This window comes from Sturnira hondurensis, unplaced genomic scaffold (genome assembly GCF_014824575.4).
Source record: "Sturnira hondurensis isolate 20B ecotype Veracruz unplaced genomic scaffold, ASM1482457v3 Scaffold0012467, whole genome shotgun sequence".
NCBI lineage: Eukaryota > Metazoa > Chordata > Mammalia > Chiroptera > Phyllostomidae > Sturnira > Sturnira hondurensis.
This window is the reverse complement of record NW_028085098.1, coordinates 466,689-489,563: the sequence shown is the minus strand read 5'-3', so window position 1 is coordinate 489,563 and position 22,875 is coordinate 466,689. Positions and strand designations below refer to the sequence as shown.

The 22,875-nt window shown below is 39.5% G+C and overlaps 1 protein-coding gene and 2 pseudogenes across 2 annotated transcripts in view; 2 read left to right on the top strand and 1 right to left on the bottom strand.

Annotated features, from left to right (window-relative positions):
- POLA1 (DNA polymerase alpha 1, catalytic subunit) overlaps nucleotides 1-22,875 on the top strand; it is a 300,925-nt gene that overhangs the window by 69,587 nt on the left and 208,463 nt on the right. The gene's annotated exons all lie outside the window — the stretch shown is intronic.
- Nucleotides 18,705-18,884, top strand: LOC118997093 (uncharacterized; annotated as a pseudogene).
- LOC118997088 (uncharacterized) lies at nucleotides 22,003-22,103 on the bottom strand (annotated as a pseudogene).

Below are 22,875 nucleotides of genomic sequence, written 5' to 3'. Positions count from 1 at the left end.
AGGTGAGCCCCAGGGCATGGCTGCCTGGCTCTGCTTCTCCCTGGGCTGGCAACCTGCCTACTGATTACTTAACCGCTCTCAGCCTCAGCTTCCGTATTTTTAATAATGTTAACTACCCAACAGGGTTGCATGTTGGGAGAATTAAAGAAGATAGTGTGTGTTAATATGTTGATAAGTGTTAGCTGTAAACGAAACACCTCATGCTGTCGTGTCTGCCCTCTCTTCAGAGTGTCTCTTAACCTCATGCACATTTTTCTCTCACTTGAATGCTGAGTAGTTTACTCTAATAAGGCTGATTTATATTCGGTTTGCAACATTTTTTTGACTTTATGTTTTTACTTTGCCATTTCCTCTGTGTTTTTTTGCCTTTGTCCACGCACACTCATTTCTTTTCATCTTTTTAATCTTATCTTTTTTAATCTTCCTCAAAACTCACGTTCCCTGACTGATTTTACCCGACCCTTCCTCAGTCTTTAACATAATGACCTCAGCTCATATTTACATTCATTTACTCTTGAATTTGATACGTTTGTTCATTCATTTTTACTGAACAGATTTAGCCCTGGTTAGTGTGGCTCAGTGGACTGAGTGCCAGCCTGTGAACCAAAGGGTCGCCGGTTTGATTCCCAGTCAGGGCAGATGCTTGGGTTGCAGGCCAGGTCCCCAGTGGGGGACACACGGGAGGCAACCGCATATTGATGTTTCTCTTCCTCTCCTTCTCCATCCCTTCCCCTCTGCCTAAACATAAATAAATAAAATCTTTTAAAAAAACCAAACAAACCAGATTTAGGAGCCTGGAGTGTTTTTCCATGTTCTTGGGCACACGGTGGCAAATACCAAGTATTGTAATAATATTTAAGAAATAGTTGTCTGTCTTATCACTTCTTACTCCAATGCTAAGATCCAGTTATCAGTAAGTCTTGCCAACCTTACCTTCAGAATATTCAGATTCGTCCACTTTTCTCCCTTGCCACTGCCACCTCTAACTTAGTTCAGGCCACCATCGTGACTGGCCAGCATCGCCACAGCAGCCTGCCTTTTACTTTTGCTCCTTCTAATCCCTTCTCTACAAAGCAGGTAATCTATATTTTTAACATGTAATTGCATCATGTCATTTCTAGTGGCTTTTCTCAGTTCACTTGGGCTTCCAAGGTCCTGTGTACTACCTACCGAACTACTGCCAACTTCCCATCCCTGCTTAGTTCCAGCCCCACCAGCAGCCATTTTCTTTTAGTTCCACACACAGGTTCAGTTCTGTCCCCCCCCCCCCCCCCCCCGCCTTGTGCATCTGGGCCCCTCTGCCTGGGATGCTCCACCCCAGGCTTGGAGCAGGGTTGCATTTTTTTCCCTTCAGGTCTCAGCTTATACGACAATTTAGCAAGGCCTCCCCTGACTCCTCTACGTGAATGGATCCATCCACTCCACCTCTCATTTTTAAATCTAAATTTTTCTCCATTATTTTTGTAGAATCACATATTCACGTAGCCATCTTCCAGAACTAATACATGTTAAGGTTTTGTCATAGCTGCTTAAGACTTTAAGTCGGAGAAAGCTTTACGAATAACGTCCTCCGTGCGCCCTTCCCCGGTCTCCTCCTTCCCTGTCTAGAGGCAGCTCCCGTTGTGAAGTTGATATGTGTCCTTCCTTTTTGTATGCTTTTCTTTTTATCTGTGAGATTGCCCATTTAACGTATGTGAATTATACTACATATTTGAGTTAACAACTTGTTTTTTCTCCCAACATTCTATTTCTTTAACTATGGCCACGTTGATACACATACATCTATCTGATCATTCCATTTCAACTGCTCTGGAGTGTTCCATCACAGAGTATTCTGCAGATTATTTCTCTGTTTCTCCAGTGATGGTCATTTAGGTGGTTGTTGGTTTTTCCCTGTTATGAAAAGTAGACATTCCTGTTCTTCTTGGTACACGTGTGAGTTTCTCTGCCTTGATCTTTTCTTGCTCAGCAGCCTGTGTGGTTCGCATTGTGTACTTGCTGACTGGCTTCTTTGTGTCTATATTCCTCTTCCTTCTTAGACTGTGAGCTCCACTAGGGTACGGAGTTTATTTTACTCATCCCTGGACACATAGCACCTAGCATGGGCCTTGGCACATAGTGGGTATTTGGTTGACATTTGTTGCGTTAATTCAGCACCTACTTTCCATCTGTCTTGTATCCTTTGCCCCTTTGGTTTTTGAACTTCAGTTTTCAGAGTTGGGGAGAAAGGTGAAGATTGATGGAATGAGTTGCCAAGTCCTATGGGTAGTGAATGCAGGTGATCCAGTGAACCTGGCACAGAAAGGAGCTCAAGAGAAACAAAGCTTTGAATAACTTCTTTGGATTGAACCCTTTTTCCTCTCACAATTTGGAGGTGAGAGATGACGTGCAGGCACGTGCATGGACTGGTTTTGGTTATTAAAGGAAGTAGTCGATCAGCCGTGGTCTCCTTCCATATCTGTAGCATTATTTACTATTATAGAATTTTGCAGGGGTGAGAGGATTTTGTATTTATTTCCTAAAATCATTTTACTTGAAAATTAGAAAATAACTACTCTCCATCTGTCTTTTTTTGGAGGAGGACTCGTGGTAGGCGTAGGAGACATAGGCCATAGATAAAGACACATGAGAGGAAGTTGGACTGTTGATCTTTGAAGCGTGATTAGTTAAATCAATGCATTTTTTAAAATTCTGTTTTTTATTAGGGTTCACTGAATCAGTGCATGTGTTCTCTGCTTTGTTTGGCTTTTGAAACTGTTAAGTGTTTCTTTACCACCACAGACTTCAGATTAAACTATCTGATGCTCATATACTAAATTGACATACAAGGGGGAATTTTCCAAAACCCAGAATGTATTTATAAAAGATTGAGTATTCATTCTTACATGTTTCACTCACCTTCAAAGTACTCTCCATTTGATGCAAAAACACTCATTGAGACATTTTTTTCCATGGTTCAAAACCTTGTTTCCAAGTTCAAAAACAGTTTTGAACTTGTTGATTTTGATGCCTCTTAAGTACTTCGGCTGTTTTTTGCTTCACCTCTTCCACACTGGCAAAACATTTCCCTTTGAGGACTTTTTTCATCCGAGGAAACAGGAAAAAGATCACTTGGGCCAAGTTCGGGTGAATAGGGAGTGTGGGACATCGGGGTCATGCCGCTTTTGGTCAAAAACTGCTGAACACTCAGTGCGTTGTGGACAGGTGTGCTTGTAAATCACCCATTGTGAAATGGGCGAACGTGTTGACAAGGCCTTCAAAAAAATTCACTGAAGCCGAATGCAGCTTCCCGCAACAACGCCAGCTGGTACACTGACACTGGTACATTCACCTAGCAGGGGAATCCTATAATACAAGTGCCTGCCCTCTAGAAGATAATTCCAGTGTTTTGGGGGTCCCCCCTTGTATAAGGATGCAAGAGCAGTTCATAGGAACAAACATTTATCTGCACTCCCATGCCATCCTTAAAACAGAGTGCTGCTTTAACTGCAGCTTTGGCCTTGTTTCCAGTAGAAGGTATCTCATTCTGTCCTCTAGGAGCTCGTGCCAACCACTTGCTGATAAATTGAATCACTATAAACTGTATTTGGAGATATTTATTAGAAGGAAAAAATACAGCTATAGTCGTACCTCCTAATTTATTCTTTTTCAGTTTAATGTATATTGATTCTGTCCTCACCCACTCAGTTCACTGTGGCGCATGTGACTAGCTCTTGACTTAGGTTGGGTAGCAGTTATTATGAACTCCCAAAGGGAATTAGGATCTGGTCTTACTTTCCTCTCTGTGTGTCAGTAGTAAATAATTAGACACGCGGTTCAGTTAAGGATAATGATTGCTCAGATATACTTAAGCATTTAATGCTTGCCAGACACTGTTCTAAGCACTTTATACTAACAGTAAAACCATACTACAATGTATAAACTGAATTGTAAAAATGTTTTCCCAATTGCATAAAAGGTAGGAGTCATGTTACAGTGAGGTTTATGAAAAATCGTGTTTTTCAATTTGTTTTCTAGCGATTGTGTGTGCGTGTGTGTGTGTGTGTGGTGCAGAAAATGTTTTCATTTATTAGATCTATAGAAATGTACTGAACTGAGAAAATCTAAATGGTCTCGAGCCTAGTTATTTCCTAACATCCTGCCCGCTCCTCATCCACCCCCTTGATGAAAGCTTTAGCCTGTTCTGTAAGTGGGGACTGGGTGGAGGATGGGAGGCAATCCTCAGTTGAGTTAGATCTGAATTTTCCTGGTTGTGAGGCAAGTTAGCGTGGGGTTTCATTCTATGATCTCTATTTTATAGACAAGAGAACTGAAGTACGGATTGCCCAAGGGCCAGTGAATCACAGAGCCGTAATTCAAATCCAGGGAGCCTGAGCATTGTTAACCACCCCCAGTGTACATTGTCTGTGTGTTTTTGAGGGTTTGTCTGTGCAGCAGACATCATGAAATGCGAGAAAATAGTGTTATATATTCCCAGTGCTTGTAGCCATTGTTGTTTGAAAGGATGTGTGCCAATTAGCATGTCTCATTCAGGATTGCATAGTATTTGCTGCCACTTTATAGATTTCTGTAGAGTGTTCTCTTTCTATTTGTCTTTTGACACCAGCCATAAGGGACTTTGAGGGGTCATAATTAATGTTGGCCCTAAGAATGGAATTCTTAAGGAAGAGGGTTAGGTGATGCAGCGCGGGCGGAAAGACCGAGTTGAGGAGGCATACTTCCTCCCATGTTACATGTTTTGGGGAACATGGGGCGGGGGTGCTGCCCAGTGCAGCTGAAACCAGGATGGTTCTAGAGCATGTCTTTGTGTAGCTTGTTTAGGATACTCTCTGTGCCTGTTATAATGGTAAAGGTTGTCATGTTTGCCGTGAGCAGAATAAACAAGTAGGTCCAGAAAACGTGTTCAGTCATCTTTGCTTGCTGAGCAGAAGCTAGCGGTTGTTTAAAACAAATGAAGGGGATAAAAACTCCCCTAACTTTTATTTACCAATCAGATTGCAAAGGGGAAAAAATAGCCTATTTTTAGGCTCCAATTATGCTAAGCCTTGAAGATAATGAAACAGTCTGACACAAAAGAGTGTGGTGATGACGCAAGTTTGTGTGGTGAAATTCCAAGACATTCACTGACTTTTTAGGATTCTGCACAGTGAATATTAAGCTCCTAAAGTGTTTGTTGCCCGGAAACAGTGCTTTATTCTTTTATATGCAGTGTAATGAAGTGAACCTGTGTGGTAATTTGTTTCTTGCAAGGAGAAGGGAGAATTAGCACATATCATCTATTCCTGCATCCTATCTTTGGCTTCATGTGTGTCCCTTTTATTTGCTGAAGCCACCAAGTCATACTATTTCTAACACTGCATATTACCTACTGTCAGTCACTCTAATTTTTCTTCATGTTGTACACAGGGAGGGTTTCCAGAGTTTGAATTAATTTTGCATTGTAGATTTGGCAGAACATGGAGGCTTAAAAATTTCTCTTTTTCATTCTTTGCAAGAATTGGCTTTTCTGCTCTTCTTCCTTAATCATGTCAGGTGACATCTTTCCTTGGAACTAATCCGTCTGGGGCATGTAAGTGAAAAGTGCGGTGGCACAGGGCTTCATCGGCTGGGTTGATGGACTTTGGCTCCAGCCTCACGTTGCCTTTTCCTTTGTAGGTTTGGTATAATGGGCTTTTGGGTTTTCTGCCGCCTGTGGTTGTCTTCCTGAAAATGAAGCTGGGGTGCCCAAGGTTTATGTGATGGCAAGTATAAAGCTTCCTTCCAAGACACCGTGTTTTCTTACTCTCTGAATCCGGCTATAATTTGAGGCCTAAAGCATCTACTTCTTGGAGTCTGGAGCTCCGGCATCTTCCGTTTAGCCTCAGAGTTTTCTTTTTCAAAGTGGTCACTGGAAGAACTAAATACAAGAAGGCAGGAGGGAAAACCTGTCAAACCCAAGAAGCCCAAGTGGCAAGCTTCCGGCAGTGGTGGCTTACGGAAGGATTTGATGAAGTGGGGAGTGAATGGGTTGTGAGGGAGGTAAAAAGAGATCCTCATTAGATTCAGGCTGAAGTGTACTGGCGTGCCCTGCCAAATAGCTGAAAACATGATATAGCAATCAGGTGATTGATGAAGGCTGCCTGGTTGGATGAATTGGAAGCTAGGCAATGTCTCTGGCTAGATGCCTGCTCTCCACGTACACTACTTACTCTATTTCATTTAATGTCCCGCAGTCCTGCCGGTAGGGGATATTATCCCTTTTTACAAATGAGGAAAAAGCCTCGGAGGGATTAAATAAGTTGCCACGGTCTCTTTACTTGTAAGTGGCTAAAATGATTATGATTTCTTACATCCATGCCTCTCTTCTGAAATGCAGGAAGCACAGATATGAACAATGTTTACCTTCTTATGAAGTAAGTAAAATATTGAGTGGTCCACCTGCTAAAAAGGCAATTAATAGTTTTTTTGTCACTATCCTTCAGTGTAGAGCTCTTTCTTAAAATTGCAGATGGGCCAAATTCAGTTCCATTATCTGGCCTACTGTGTGTCAGGTGCGGTACAAGTCCTGGGGATATCAGAAGAGTAAGACCATGGTCACTGATCGTAATCAGAAGTTGAAAGTGGGTGGAGGGAAAGAGGACATTGACCTGTAAATGAACTCTGTACCATATGAATAAGATTCATTTTAAAGAAAGGAGAAAGGGGGAACATCTCTTAGGGATTAGAGTATGATGTCAGGATCCATAGAATAATTCCTACTATTGTTTCCATCGATTCTTTATTTATTGCCAGGATTTGCCAAGAGAGGTATGGGATGCTGTTTTTTGCGGAAGTGAAGTCCTAGAGGAACCAAAGGATGTTGTGAACAACCTTGGGACCTTTTCTAGCTAGAGTTTTTAAATTCATGAGGGTAACAAAGTTTTTTGTTTATGCTAAATGAAGAGTCTGCCATTTCTATAGCCATTAAACCTTTTCTTAACTTCAGCTACGCCTCTCCTCACCCCCTTGTCAGACCAAGGAGGGCAGTGGGATTTCTAATTCCAGCTCAGCACATAACTGGCACACATTGTTTTGCCATGGGGCAGTAGAACTGTGATTAATTCATATTGGTATTTTTTAAAACATTTTATTTATTTATTTTAGGGGAAGAGGGGGAAAGAAATATCAATGTGTGGTTGCCTCTCACGCTCCCCCTACTGGCGACCTGGCCCGCAACCCAGGCATGTGTCCTGACTGGGCATCAAACCGGTGACCCTTTGATCCTCTGGCTGGCACTCAGTCCACTGAGCCACACCAGTTAGGGCCATATTGACATTTTGGGAAGGGGTTAGAAGGGGATTAATTTTTGTTGGATAAAAAGTTGTCTCCTCACCCTCAGTACTAGTTAATAGAAATTATAGATAAAGCATAAGTGTAAATCAAAGCCCAAGACGAGAAAAATGATTCAAAAGTCAAGCCTTCTTTTACAAATTCCACCACTCAGCCAAATGCATTACATCTCAGCCCAGAATGCTGAAGGTACTTATAATTCCTAGCACTGCACCTTACCCTCAACATATGCCTGATGAAGAGTAACAACAGTTATGAATTTACTCTTGGTCATCTCTGAGGAATTCTGGATAATACATGTTCTGGAGTCCGCCACACTTGGAGACCACGTCCCCATCTAGAACAGATTGATCTTAAAGTCTTTTTGGTCACAATAAGATGGGATTGTAGGAGGATGGGGAGACTCAAAGATCAGAATGGTTTGCACACTCCCAATTCTCTAGTAAACACAGCATAAGCTCTACTTAGACATTGCCCTTGGCTTGACAGTGGGATTCTTTAGCACCTGATACAATAAAAGGTGTCAAACCCTTTAGTGCTTTTTTTCAGGGCAGAAATAGCAGGGGGATAGAGTCATAACTGTTGTAATTTGGGATGTAAATTGCACATAACCACGTCAAGATTTTCTTAAGGGTTTCAGTCTAGAGGGCCGAAGACAGCAGGTGTTGATTCTGTTTTCTAAAAGGTGAACTCCAGAAAATTATAGACTAGTGAGCTATACAATACAATTCTAGAAAATTGCTAAGCTTTAGGTTTGTTTTTGGTTTTTTAGGTTTTTTTTTTTTAAGCATTTTGTGGCAGTCATCAAGGATCAGTATTGGTTCACCAAGAACAGGCAGTTTTGTTAATTTTGTTTTTTCCTTTTAGGCTTAATATCAGGTTGAACCACATGAAAGTGCTAATTTTGAAAGTCAAAAGCAGTTGAATATCAATTTCATATGCTTCATTCTAATGGTTTTTATTGTGTTTTGATAATAAAATTATGCATGTTCATTGTAGCATACTTAGAAAATATAGAAAAATAGAAAATAAAATTTACTCATAATGTGACAATCCATTTTAGGCATTTCTTTCCATCTTTCTGTATATGATGATCACACGAATACTATTTTTAAAAAACATAATTTAGATTATAGTTCATTTTTATAGTGTGTCTGGCTATTTATATTGAGTATATTGTAAGCATTTCCCTGGAATCAGATGTTTATACAAACAATTTTCACTGTTTTGATTTTAGCAGATAAACGTTGCATAGTTTATTTATCTATACCCCTATTTTAGCACATTCATGTCACTTCTAGTGTTTCATAATGATAAATATTGCTGTAATAACACCTGAATGAATCTGGGTCCATATCTCTGATTATTTCCTTTGGATAAATTGTCCAATGTGGACTTTCTAGGTTAAAGGATATAAACCCTTAAAACGTATTTCCAAATTGTGTATCATAGACGAGGTGCTGTTATGCCCCTGCCAGCCATGCACAACAGTATTTACCTGACTACAACATCGCCATAATTAGCTATTACCTCTAAGACCAGAAGAAGCAGCAACATAGGCCAATTTTGTTTTTCTACCTTTCACAGGTTTTAGTTCTAAGCAGACAATATCTTACAGTCTGATTTTATCAAAGGACCTTACAGAGTTTCTTATAATGCTGTTGCGGTCCAGTCAAACCAGTGTGACCTGAATGCAAATAGAATTGGGGCATCTCTGGTTTGGCAACCAGCTCTATCCTAGAAATATTTAATTAGTGGATTTGTGTCATCTGGTAGGGATGCCTCTATTATTGTGTGGTCAGGCTTTGTGACCCTGTCCTGACCAACGTTTATAGAGATTTTGATGAAAACAGAACGTGCGCTCAGCAGATTTGCAGGTGTGTCATAAAGCTGAGAGGGATGGTTATTAGTTCTCTCCTACCAGGCAGTACGTGGGCCCTTTTAAGTGTAGGAGCCACACACAGTCCTGGGAACATTTTTTTCTGAAACCAGCTGTGTGGCCTTGGACAATGTTATCTAAGCTCCCTGTGCCTCAGTTTTCTCATCTGTAAAAGTAGTCAGCAGAATACTTACCTCATATGTTTGTTTGGAAGATTAAATAAGTTATTAAATCTAAAGCACTGAGAAGAGTTCCTGGCCCTTAGTAAAATGATCAGTAAAGGTTAGCTGCTGTTACTGTTGTTTATCCTCCTCTCTTTCAAATGGTAGATAACATATTCCTCTTAAATGAATGAACGACTAAATGTCATAAAGGCTTTGTAAAGAGATAGAATGGGCCCATACTACAAGTGAAATATGATGGGTAAGTCTCGCATTTATGGTTCATCATATTAGAATGCCATGTAAAGAAAGGTTGAGTGAGTTATACTGTTTAGCTCCAGAAAGGATCGATGTAATTAATTGACAGAAATTAGCAATAGGGACTTGGTACTAATTAGCTCTATGAAGCAGAGTTGCCCTTTCAGGTAGTGGCAGAATTCTCCAGACCATTATACAATAGAAAAGAGAAACCTTCTTTGGATCAGAGGTTAGACTCGATGACCTCTAAAGTCCCTTCCAGCTCTAGGCTGGCTCTGATTCTGAGTGGAATACCCAGGATTATCACAAAACCTGTAGTAAGGCCCCATGAGTGCATGTTTGCAAGGGCCAAGGCTGCTAATTCGTGCCCACCCCCGCCCTCCCTGTTTCAGTTTTTCACCTGTTATGTGGCAGCCTGGTATCGGCCCGTCCCTCGGCTTGATGTGTCTCTCAACCTAGCTTGCTGTCCCTGGTTGCTCCCTCCTCAGCAGCAATGCCTAGGGGATGCATGAATATTTGAAATGAAGGCACATTTTCCATAAACGTACAAAAGACTTGCTGCTTGCAAAGTGTATCTCATAATTGTTTAAAGAACAAGCACAAGATTTTGTCCATGTTGAATGTGCTCTCATCATAGCTTTATAGGGGGCCAGAGGATGGACTTTGTCTTAGGCTCGGGGCCTCTAGGTTTCTGTACTTGCATGGTGTCTCCCTGAAGTGGAGGGTCAATTTTCCAATCCCCTGGGGAGGGTCGCTGAGCCCACACTGTTGTATATTCTATATGGGCATTCATGCCTGGGCTGAAATGATTTTTCTGTCATTATGGTCTCTGCTTCCTTGCCCTTAAGCTATTTAAAGGTAGCTCCAAAATAAAGTGGAAAAGCTGACTTGGGAGCCCAAGCAGTTGCTTGCTTTCTGAGGGTTCTTTGCCGAATGATTTCTGACATGTCTTGTCATTGTTTTGTGCTGCTCTCCCCGTTTATAATATTTGGAGCATTGGCTTTTTGCCACACTTGTCAAGGATTTATGGGAGTTAATGACATGTAGTATATAAAGTACTTTGAGATTCTTTCATATAACTTGGTATTATCTTGAAAGCAAGAGGTTTAACTGTTCATTTGTTAGATAACTAGTGAGATTTTAAACAGACATAATCACACCATGTCTGTTATTTAGCGTATTATGTGATACGCACAGACTTTTAGTGCTCAAATTTGAAACAGAGTGGCACTTTTTCTTTTCTTGTTTCTGTTTATAAAACCCATTTTGAGGAAATGCCTTGGGTGGGGGAGAAACTGGCAGTTAGGGTTCTGCAAAAAAACCCTCTCCAGTCCATGTTTTTGAATGTTCTGGCTTGTCCTTAGTGCTGCTGTCTGGTAACTGAGATCGCTGAAGTGAAGAACTCAGGCCATTGCTGCCTTTTGCTGTTGATACTGATGTGTGCTGGTGGCTTGTGCTATAGAGGTGCTAACCAGGGTCCTTGCTGTGCAGCGCGTGGCAGCCAAGGGGTTGCTGCTGTGTGTGTCAGGTGGGTTAATATGTTTTTGAGAAAACTTCTGTGGAATTTGACAGTGGATATTCTTTTATAGCTATATTAATTTTACCCCTTTTGAGTAGTGTCGGTTTACCAGGCAGAATCTAGAGCGTGTAAATGCATTATCAGAATGATTTGAAGGAGTGATGTACACACAGGGAGTGAACTTTATAGGGATGGTTCTGATGCTTTCAAGGCCTAGATTCTTGCTGCATGTATTTTGAGCTAGAGTGTTAAGCCTGGCGCCTTAAGAAGGCTTTGCTTCTCCTTTTAAACTTCAGAATTGACTAAACCAACAGCTTTGTAGCCTTTAGTGGAAGGATTGTGTGTAGAGCTTAAAGGTCCTTGAAATACACAAGCCAGGGAGGGGAATAGATCTGTTTACTCTTGTCCTTGGGTTGTTATGTGCACAGTGTAGAGCTCTGCAAAATAATAATGAGAACAATAGATACTGAATAGCTGGATGATTTTTTTAAAAGATTACTAAGTCTTAGCTTTCCAGACCCATCTCATTTAGACCGAAAGGAACCTTAGTCTAACCCCCTCAACCCCCTCATTTTACAAATGAAAAAAGAAAAAAAAAAGCAAGTCCATAGGGTCTCACTGAACCAGAATCAGGACTGCTGTAAAAACCAGGACTCTTCCTTTCCAAGCCAGAGCTGGAATGGATCTTAACCATTCTGCTGTCTGCTATGGGACACTGCTGCAGCATTTAGAAAATACCAAATCATAAGAAAAGGACTCTTTCACTAGAACGATGCAGTTTCTGAGTTCATAGGCCTAAGTAGGTTTTATTATTTCTATTAAGTAATTCTCAGCTGTTCCATAGTCTTTGGAGAGTATGAATTGGCTGTATTTATTTTCTCCACCTTTTACCCAGTTAACAGAATGCTTATTCTCTTATTGCCACTTAAAAGTCATCTGGAAGACTCATGCTGACAATGTAATGCACAGTGAAGGAAGGGGGTAAAGTAGGAAAACATAATTATTGCATGCAAAGTCTTTTTAAAGGCTCTTTTCTCTTCCCTCCTCTATCTTTTCCTTTTCCCCAGCCTAGTTGGGTGGATCTGATTTGTATAGCTTTTTTTTTCTTTTCCTTTTCTTTTCCTAAATTGGGTAAGAGCTGCAAAACTATTCAGGAGAAGCCGTAAACTATAGCAAAGCACGTGAAAAGATTGTGCCTTTCTGAACCTTGTTATAGATCTGTGGATAGTCTGGAGCTTACAAAACTATACTTAAATATTTTCTCTAATATAGGTTGAGGACAGATTTCTATTTGCTGGTGATGACTGTCAAAACAACTTCCCTAGAGCGATTGTCAGAGAGTGCCAGGCCTCATTTTCTGACTGAGAAACGGCTTTGGTTTCTCCTCACTGTGTTTTTACATGATTATTTCTCTTTTCTCAAGTGCTTATGACATTTAATAAATTTGCAGTTGAGAATTGTGGCAGCGAGTAAACGTGAGAAAAGGAAATTGGGCACCTGGAAACTATTTAAATATAAACAAATGACAACAGAACATAACCAGGAACAATATGATTTGAAAATTGTGAATGAAAGTAATCGAGGCCCAAAACAAGCTGAAACTCTATTTCCTCATTCATTCCTTTCTTAACCAAAGTTACTTATCCTTCAAACACAAGCACATCTTTTGTTTAATCCATGAGGACTGATAGTTTACAGGACTTCTTTATATGTTCTTGATGGACAGTCTTTGGATTTGGTACTCAAGGCATGTCTTTTTTCAGTTATGTTTTACTGAATCCCAAGCTTTTGCAAGGCATATTTTAAAATCTGAACTAGTTAATAGGCAGTTTTATGTACAGTATAGTTTATATCTGATATTTTAAAAAGATTTCATTTGTTTATATTTAGATAGAGGAGAAGGGAGGGAGAGAAACATCAGTATGTGGTGATCTCTTGCACACCCCCTGTTGGGGACCTAGCCTGCAACCCAGGCATGCGCCCTGATTGGGAATCGAACTAACAGACCCTTTGGTTTGCAGCCCACACTCAGGCCACTGAGCTATGCCAGCCAGGGCTATATCTGCTTAAAAAAATAAAAGCTTTACGCTTCAGCTAAGTTGGACATCTACTCTGGAGCATGAAATACAATACAAAAAGGTTTGGCCAACATGACTTTCTAAGCCTCCTTGCTGTATGTATGTATATATATATATATATATATATATATATATATATATGTATTTAGGAAATATTCTTCTCATAGGAAAACGTCTTAGTAAGTTTGGGTTACACCAAAAGCATTCTGAACAACTCACTTTAATATGTGGGATTAAAATTACTCGAATGCTAATATGCTAATATTGTATTGTTTTGGAAAGAACTTTAATAGTCAGCATTTTATTTGTGCTATACATTTTCATTAAGGTGATGGAAAAGAAATTAGGTAAATATATATATATTTTTTTATTTATTTGTCTTTATACAGAGAGGAAGGTAGGGAGAAACAGGACAAGAAACACCAATGTGTGGTTACCTCTTGTGCGCCCCCTACTGGGGGTCTGGCCTGCAACCCAGACATGTGCCCTGACTGGAATTGAACCAGCAACCCTTTGGTTCAGAGGCCAGCACTCAGTCCACTTTGCCACACCAGCCAGGGCAGTAAATATATTTTTTAAAGAATAAATAAACTTTTTTATTATGTTCTAGTTATAGGTGAGATCATATGGTATTTGTCCCTCACCGCTTGGCTTATTTCACTCAGCATAATGATGTCCAGTTCCATCCATGCTGTCGCAAAGGGTATAAGACTATGGGGAGAAGGATTTTCAAGAACTACTATAAAGGACACATAGACAAAACCAAGGGGGAAGGTGGAAGCAAGGGAGGGAGGTGGGTTTGGATTGGATGCGGGGGAGTGATGGGGAGAAAATGCGGACAACTGTAATTGAACAACAATAAAGTAATGTATGAAACAAAAAAGACTAAACTTTTTAAATTTTAAATTTTTTATTTTTAAAAGGTTAGTTGTGTGACCTTTGTTATTATGGTAAAAAACCAACCAAATTTACCCTCCTCAATTTGAAGTGTACAGTCCGGCAGTGTTAAATATATTCACATTGTTGTGAGACAGATCTCCAGAACTTTATCTTGCAAATCTGAAACTATGCTCATTAAACAACATCCCTCTCTCCGTCACCCCCCACCGGTCTGCTTTCTGTTTCTATGAATTTAGCTACGCAAGACAGCTCTTTTAAGTTGAATTATGCAGTATTTGTCTTGTTGTGACTGGTTTATTTCACTTGGCCTAATGTCCTCAAGGTTCATCTGTGTTATAGCATGTGATAGGATTTCCTGCTTTTTAAAAGATGAATAATATTTTTATTATATGTATATATCACATTTTCTTTGTCCATTTATTCATCAGTAGACATTTGGGTTTCTTCCATCTCTTGGCTGTTGTTATTAATCTTTAATTTTATTTGTGTTTTGAATAATTCATTTTTGTTAGGATAATTTCAAGCATTCAAGTTCTTGTTGATATGCATGTGTAACTGAGTATAACACTAAACAAGTATGTAAAAGACCTGTGGATTTGAAGACTAAAAAATATACATATCTTAAAATTTTGTTGTATCGATATTGATTTTAAAATGCCTAAGTACTTTATATACTCTTTTGGTTTTTGGTACCAAAATAGATGCCTAAAATAGTTTTGAAATTGATTATCAATCAATTGGCTCTAGAACCTGCAGGTAAGAGTCTTTGAGGTTATGTAATATTAATAGAAGAGTTCATCCTAGGCATGTACAGCCTTAACTTGTCTTGAAAGTGAAATAGCCTTAGTTTTCTAGAATGCTCATGTACAGTTTTACTGCATGAGATTTACTGTCAGTTATAAAAACATGTCTTTGAAGTTTTGTGAAGCATTGTGTAAGCCACCTGATGATACAGGTGCAGTATGCAACTCATCACCAGTTGCAATGGAGTAAGAGGCGAATGTGTGCCTTTGGAGTCTTGGGAAGAGGACCATTTCTTGTGACTAACCTCCTAGAATCACGAACGATGGAGGGAATGTTGAGCTGGCTTTTCTAGATAGACATTTACTTAAGCTTCCTGTTACCATGAATTGCTTCTATGGGCCAAAGGAAACGAAAGTGTAGGCAGGCAGTCAATTGGCTACTGATGTAAAGAGGATATAAAATGTAGGACTGGCTTAATAGTTCAAGGTTGAAAGTACAAACAATTAACGGTAATTTTATATGGAAATTATAAATGGTGGAAATAGTATCTTGGAGATAGTGTCCATATACTTGATGTGAATAAGAATTAGTAATGCCAGGTGATAAGGAAAGCATTATTTTAATGTTTGTATGTGTTTTGGAAATGGAAGGTAATCCTGATTTAAAGAACAACAACAAAAAAACAAAACAAAACTGAAGATGTTCCAGGGGTGGTAAGTGAATTTATTTAATGTGATTTGTCATTAGGATTTTCCCGAAGAGTTACTTTTAGGATTTTCCCGAAGAGTTACTTAGATATTCTTAATAGTTTCTTTTTATAATACAAGGTAAGAGCAATTTGGCATCTAAGTTTTAAATAATATGTTGCTACTTAATTTTATTGGGTCTTCTTAAACATGTTGGATGGCCTATGCTTATTTTCTGAATTGAAACACACAAATTATTTTGGTTTTAAGAGCTCTTAGAGCTGATACTGTCTTTCTCCTGTGTGTTGGTCACTATCCTAAAGCACTTTAAGTACATTAGTTTATTTAATCCTCATAGCCATCATGAGATTAACACTCCTCCTTCCCACAAAAGAAAATGGGCTACAGACAGGCTAAATAATTTGCTTAAAGTCACACATCTAGTGATGGAGCTAAGATTCCAGGAGCTAAGATTCCTAGATTGACTCTAGGCCCACATTTCTCATTTTAATGACTGTTATGTGAAAGTTCTGGACACTGAGCACACTCTAGGGTTTGACCAAGTATTGATTTTATCTGTTGAACTTCTTAGGATGACTGGAGGTGTTGTAAAAGTTGGCTGTAAAAGCCTGCTGGGAAGCCATTGCTCCGAAGGTGACTGATTGATTTACTTAAATGATTTCACTCTAGGATACTGATTTCTAACCTTGAGGTTCATTTGTCAAATCTAAAAGACCCTGAAGAATGACCTCAGAGAGTCCTTAGGCAGATGATACTGTTTGGTTAGTTTAGTATGGTGATAGAAAGCTTTTGTCCTTTGCTTTCCTAATTGTAGAAAACAGAGTTTAAGAACCGGCCTTGGTTCAACCTCCCCATTCTACCAGTTGAGGAAGCAGGTGAGAGAATCTTCTCATAGCGGGAGAATGCCAGAGCCAGGATTGAAGATATACCAGCTCACACTGGCATTGCCATGGGCCAGGTACTGTTCTAGGTGCCTTACGTATGCAAACTCATTAACTTTTCAGAACAAACCTATGAAGTAGACATTGCTACATACCCATTTTACAGGCGAGGAAACCAAGGTTATTAACTTAACCCGAAGTCATGAGGACAGTAAGTAGAGGAGCTGGGATTTTAATCTAGGCAGTTTGGCTCTACAGTCCGTGCTCTAAATCACCCTACTAATGGTTGTAATATAATGTAATTGCCATCCTTTTTTTTTTTTTTAAGGGCAAAAATGGTTCAATATCAGCCGTTTCATACGGTTTATTCTGACGTAAATTGAGATCCTCCCACGGCATGTTACCAACTCACCACAATGGGTATTTGTGGCTATTAGCAATATTTACTTACACAGAGATTCCCCCCTGGCCCCAGCCAGCTAGAAAGATTGATGCTGTTCTTCTTTTTTCTACAGTGTATTTGCGTGTATCACCATTGTGCTTTTTCTGACATTTGCATTCATTTTTCCTAGTTGGTATTTTTTGACTTATATTTTACAAACAGGCAAGATGAGATTGGCAGTGCCCGTTTCAGTCTCATGCCGAATAGAGGCATTGAGAGTGGAAAACCACATTCTCGACATTAGGAGGAAAGAATTCAGACTTGAAGCTATGGGTTTTTCGTAGTTTCTTTTCAAGTTGAAGAAATTTCTTTCTTGAGAGTTTTTTTTGAATCAGGAATAGATATTGGATTTTTTTCAAATGCCTTTTCTCCGTGTATTGAGATGATCATAGGGATTTCTGTAGTCGCTTTATTTTTTAGTTTGTTGATATGGTGACTTATGGCGATTGATTTTTCAAATGTTAAAACTAACCTTGCATTCCTGCAGAAAATCCCAGTTGGTCATGATATGCTATCCTTTTTTATGTATTTGAAAAAGAATTTGATGTGCTAAAACATGAAGAATTTTTACATTTATGTTTACAAGGGATATTAGTCTCAAGTTGTCTTTTCTTGTGAAATCTTTGTTAGTCTCAGTCAGACCAGAGTAATGCTAGCCTCAAAGGGTGCCTTGGAAAGTATTCCCCCCTCTTCTATTTTCTGGGAAAGTTGATATAGAGTTGGTATTTTTTTTCTTCCTTACATGTTTGAAGTAATTCAGCACTGAACCTGTCTGGGCCTGGACTTTCATTTGTGTAAAAGTTTTAAAGTACAAATGCAGTCTTTTTAGTAGATATGGGGCTGTTCAAGTCATCTGTTTCTTCTTTTTTATCCTCACTCAAGAACAGTTTTTCATTGCTTTTAGCAGAGGGAAAGCTGGGGGGGGGGTGGGAGGTGGGGGGAGAGAGAGAGAGAGAGAAACAGAGGAACATCTATTGGTTGCATTCTAATTTGTGCCCCAACTAACTGGGGATTGGACCCGTAGCTTGGGTATGTGCCCTGAAGCAGGAATCAAACCTCTGTGACCTTTTGGTGTATGGGCCAAGGCCCTAAGCAATTAACCACAGCAGTGACTGCTACCTGTTTCTACTTGAGTAAGCTCTGATAGTGTGTATCTGTTAATCAGTTTGTCCAATTTGTTGGCATTTAGGTGTTTACAATGTTCCCCTTTTGTCTCTTTAATCTCTACACATTGATAGTAGTGCTATCTCTCTCATTCTTGATACTGGGGCTTTGTATCTTCACTTTATCAGCTACTGTGTCCTGTCTTCTGGCTCTTTAATCCATTTAGACCACTTCTCCACACAGCTCCAGGGATGACTGCCCTCAGGCAGAAAGTTAGAAAAATGGGCCACTTAGCACAGAGTCTTTCCTTTTCTCAAATTACAGTTGCCTTCCTTCCAAGTTCAGCTGGGTTTGTTTTTTTTGGTTTTTTGTTTTGTTTTGTTTTGTTTTTGGTTACTTTCTAGGACCTTCAAGTAATTGTGTCATCTATCACCCGGAAGCTATATTTGCTTTCTGTGAGAGGGTGTGTCCAGTGTTGGAAGCAAAATATCTGGGATTTTGGTTTTGTGACGTTCTAGACAATTGAGACATGTTGTAATAGCTGTAATGGAAATAGGTTACTTAGCAGTACTTTCTAGTCATTGGTGCCTAGATTGGATTTGATAGGAAATAGTTCAACTGGATATTTGGAATAAATTATGGAGTTAGAAAAAGGTGAAAGGAGAAATTCAAAATGGTTTCAGTAGGGAAAACCATTATCACTTTAAAAAGTGAGCATTCATCATTGCTTCTCAGCCTTTTGGCTAAGATCAAGTGTAGTATCTGTTCTTATCAGTTTAAAAAGTGAGCATCCATGAGTACCAAATATGTTAAGCTTCTGAATGATATTGAGTGCTTTTGCTTGTCGGGGGGAAGTTTTTCAAAGGATGGAAGGACACACTGATATTTCAAGCCTGAAAACAAAGCATTTCTACTTTCTTAATGTTTACTGCATGAAGTAAATACTTTTAGGTCCTATTAATGCTGTAATACTTAAATATTTTATTTGTGATGGACTTATTTTCTGGTCATTTTGTATCGACCACTTACGCCCTTTTACTACATACTGCAATTTGGATTGAAAGACGCTAGGAGGAGTCATCTTAGGTCTCCGGGTCTCAGCCTGATATTTACTGAGTGGTAGTATGAGCTACGCACTGTGCTAGGCGCAGGAGGTTCAGTGATGGACAAGTAGGTTGTATTCTTAGAGGCTCAGAAATCTGACTGTCTTGGCACACACTGCGGATGGTCAGACTCACATGTACATGCCCCAATGCCAGTTTGTTCATTTGAACTGAGAACTACAGCTGTTAATTAGACTGGTGAGGTCGAACTGAGAGATTAGTGCATTTTCTCTTTATAGACAAGCCACATGGGAAGCCAAATTATAATCACAAGGTTGCTTGGTGAGAATGGAATCAAAACAAAGAGACTGGGTTAGATAATCCATGATTAGGATACACCTGCCACATGGACTATTTGGGTTTCCCCTGAATAATGCTGAGCAGTAAAGCTTGACAGTGTCTGGTTCTTTGAGTTTATTTCTATGGTGACTATTTTCCTTTGTTCACACAATTTTCTTGAACCAAACTATAATCCCATTTACTAAATGACAAGCCGCATTCTAGGCCTGCTTCCTGAGAGTATAAAATTAGATCACCTTTAGAGGTTTTCAAATTCTAAGGCTAGGCATACACAAAGGCAGTCTTTTGGTTAATTTCAACAGAATGCTGCCGTATCCATTGTGCAGGTAGGTTTTACCCTCGGAGGGTAGCTTTTTTTTCCTTTATATTCATAGTCTGGAAGGGATGGTGTGAATCCCTTATAATCGTCTTCATATACTGCCAATAGTTTAGTTTTATTGTGTTTAAATTTATAGACTTCTTTAATATGACATGGGTGCCAGACCCTTTTCTTAAAATCAGTTTTTTAAAAAAGATTTTATTTATCTTTAGAGAGGGGAAGGGAAGGAGAAAGAGAGGGCTAGAAACATCAATATGTGGTTGCCTCTCATGTGGGCCCCCCCCCCCCCCCCGANATGTTGGGCCCCCCCCCCCCCCGGGACCTGGCCCACAATCCAGGCATGTGCCCTGACTGGGAATCGAACTCTCGATCCTCTGCATTGCAGCCTGCGCTCAATCCAATGAGTTATGCCATCTAGGGCTGGAATAAATTGTTTTCATGGAAAAGGCTGATCTGTCTTAATGGAGGTAAAATAAATCTATTGGAAAATGTAGAAAATATCAAAATTTAAACCTAGAAAGTCCTGGGATTCAAACATACAGGTTTGATTTTTTTTAAAACTAAGTAATGTACTAGAGTTTTCTAGAAAAGATCCAGGGAACATGAAAAGTAGTTTCCTTCAAGGAGGAATGGCATGACTTGAGATATAATGGAGACTCAAACTTTGGGATTGTGAGCCAATTTCACTTACTACAGAGGTGTCAAACTCATTTTCACCAGGGGCCACTCAGCCTTGTGGTTGCCTTCAAAGGTCCAAATGTAACTTTAGGGCTGTATAAATGTAACTACTCCTTAACTAGGGGCAAGGAGCTCAGCACTGCCGCTGGGAAGAAACAAGGTGCCGGCCGGATGGAATAAAGCGGAGGGCCGGATTGGCCCGAGGGCCTTGTGTTTGCCACCTATGACTTACTGGATTCTTCTTTTATTCACTCCCTCAATTATTGTCTGTATATCAGCTGTCCATAATCAGGATTAAAGGACCATCTAGTTGACTATTAAAAAACATTGTTAAGACCCAATGGCTGCCACATTTGTCCATATCAGATCTGGTGTTTTCAGTAATCCAGACAAAGTGACATCACTGTCTATACATCCTCCAAAACCTATGGGCAACCAGCAAAGCCTTGGTTGACACCCATTTACAACTTTCTTGAAGGCAGGAACCGTAACAACAGCAGTAGTGGTAGCAGCAGTCATGATGTATGTGTGTAAGGCCTTTGTGGTTTTCACAGAGCCCTTTTACCTAAATTATCTAATTTGAATTTCACAGGTAGAAGTATAATGTATATGTATGTTGGTAACCATTTCAGCTTTCTAGCTATCCACTTTCTCCTATTGTAAATTTTTGGCCTGAAAAATGGGGAAATGTGTTTGTCCCCTTTGAACTGTCACAGTGCTTTCTTTTACAGATAAATTTAGTTCTTCTGTGAAATTTTAGATTATACTTACAAGGATTCTTAACATCAAATTGATTGTTGGAGATGAAAAGCAAAGCTGAGACTCAGTATCTGACATTTTCGGTGGGACTGTCCTTTAAAAGCTGCCTATTGATTTTTTTAGTCAATAAAAATACAATGCCATGCTACCTTTTTTTAGTCTTCATACCATTCATTCTTAAAATATATTCCAATTAAAAACAGCCTTTTTGCTATTTTTGTATTTTTATTTTTTTTAATTTTATTTTTCTACATTTACACAATGGAATTCTATGAAGCAGATAGAAAGGAGCTCCTACCCTTTACAACAGCATGGATGGAACTGGAAAGCATTATGCTTAGTGAAATAAGCCAGGCGGTGAAAGACAAATACCATGTGATCTCAACTTTAACAGGAACCTAAACAACAAAACAAACCAGCAAGCAAAATATAACCAAAGACACTGAAATAGAGAACAGGATGACAGAGACCAGAGAGGAGAGGGGAGGGAATTTCAGGGGAAAAGGGGAAGAGGGTTTACAGGAACAAGTATAAAGGACACATGGACAAAAACAAAGGGGGGGTGGAAATGGGAGGGATGTGGGAGGGCTTGGGGAGATGGTCTGGGAAGGGAGTAAAAGACAGAAAACTGTACTTGAACAACAATTAAAATAAAATTAAAAAATTTATTTTTCAATTATAGTTGACAGTCAGTATCATTTTATATGTTTCAGGTATATAGCATAGTGGGTAGACAGTTACGCAGTCTGCAAAGTGATCCCTCCGGTAATTCAAGTATCAGCCTGGCCCCACACATAGTTATTGCTGTATTGTTAACTGTGTCCCCTATGCTGTACTTTACATCTCCACAACTATTTGCATCAAAAATATGGCACGCTTCACGAATCTGCATGTCATCCTCGCCACAGGGGCCATGTTAATCTCTGTATCATTCCAATGTTAGTACATTTGCTGCAGCAGCAAGTGCATAATAGCGTTCTTTATGTGCATTACTTCTGTAGATATCAGTGTTCTAGATTTGGATTGTATAGTATAGTAGCCATTAGCCACAGATGGCTACTCAGATCTAAATTTTAATTATTTGAAATAAAATTAAAAATTTCACTTAGCCATAATAGCCGCATTTTAAGTGCTCAGTAGGCGTGGTAGCCACTAGCTACATTAGTACTGGATAACACTGTTCTACAAAATCTAACTTCTGCTTAGTTTTGGGGGAAGGCTGTCAAATAATTTTGCAATTGTTTATGAATTTATCTGCAAGATTTATGTTTCTGAATACACTTATGAAGCCTGTCTATATGATATAAAATATGTATTTTTAAGTAGGCTTTAAAAAAATAAACTTATGTACTTATTTTTAAAAGATTTTATTTATTTATTTTTAGAAAATGGGGAACGGAGGCAGAAAGAGAGGGAGAGAAACATCGATGTGTGGCTGCCTCTTGTGCATCCCCTAGTGGGGCCTGGCCCTCAACCCAGGCATGTGCCCTGACTGGGAATGGAACCAGGGACCCCTTGGTTCACTGGCCAGTGCTCGATCCACTGAGCTACACCAGCCAGGGCTAAACTTTTAATTTTTGTAGCACTTACTAAGTAATAGATCTTACAGGTAAACAGCAGTGGACATTGAAGTAGAAACTCATGTAATAATAAAAATGTCCAATTTTCTTCTTTCTGGGGGGATGTGCTCAAGTACAGCAGAAGAATTGGAATGTGATTCTGCACTACTTAGAAA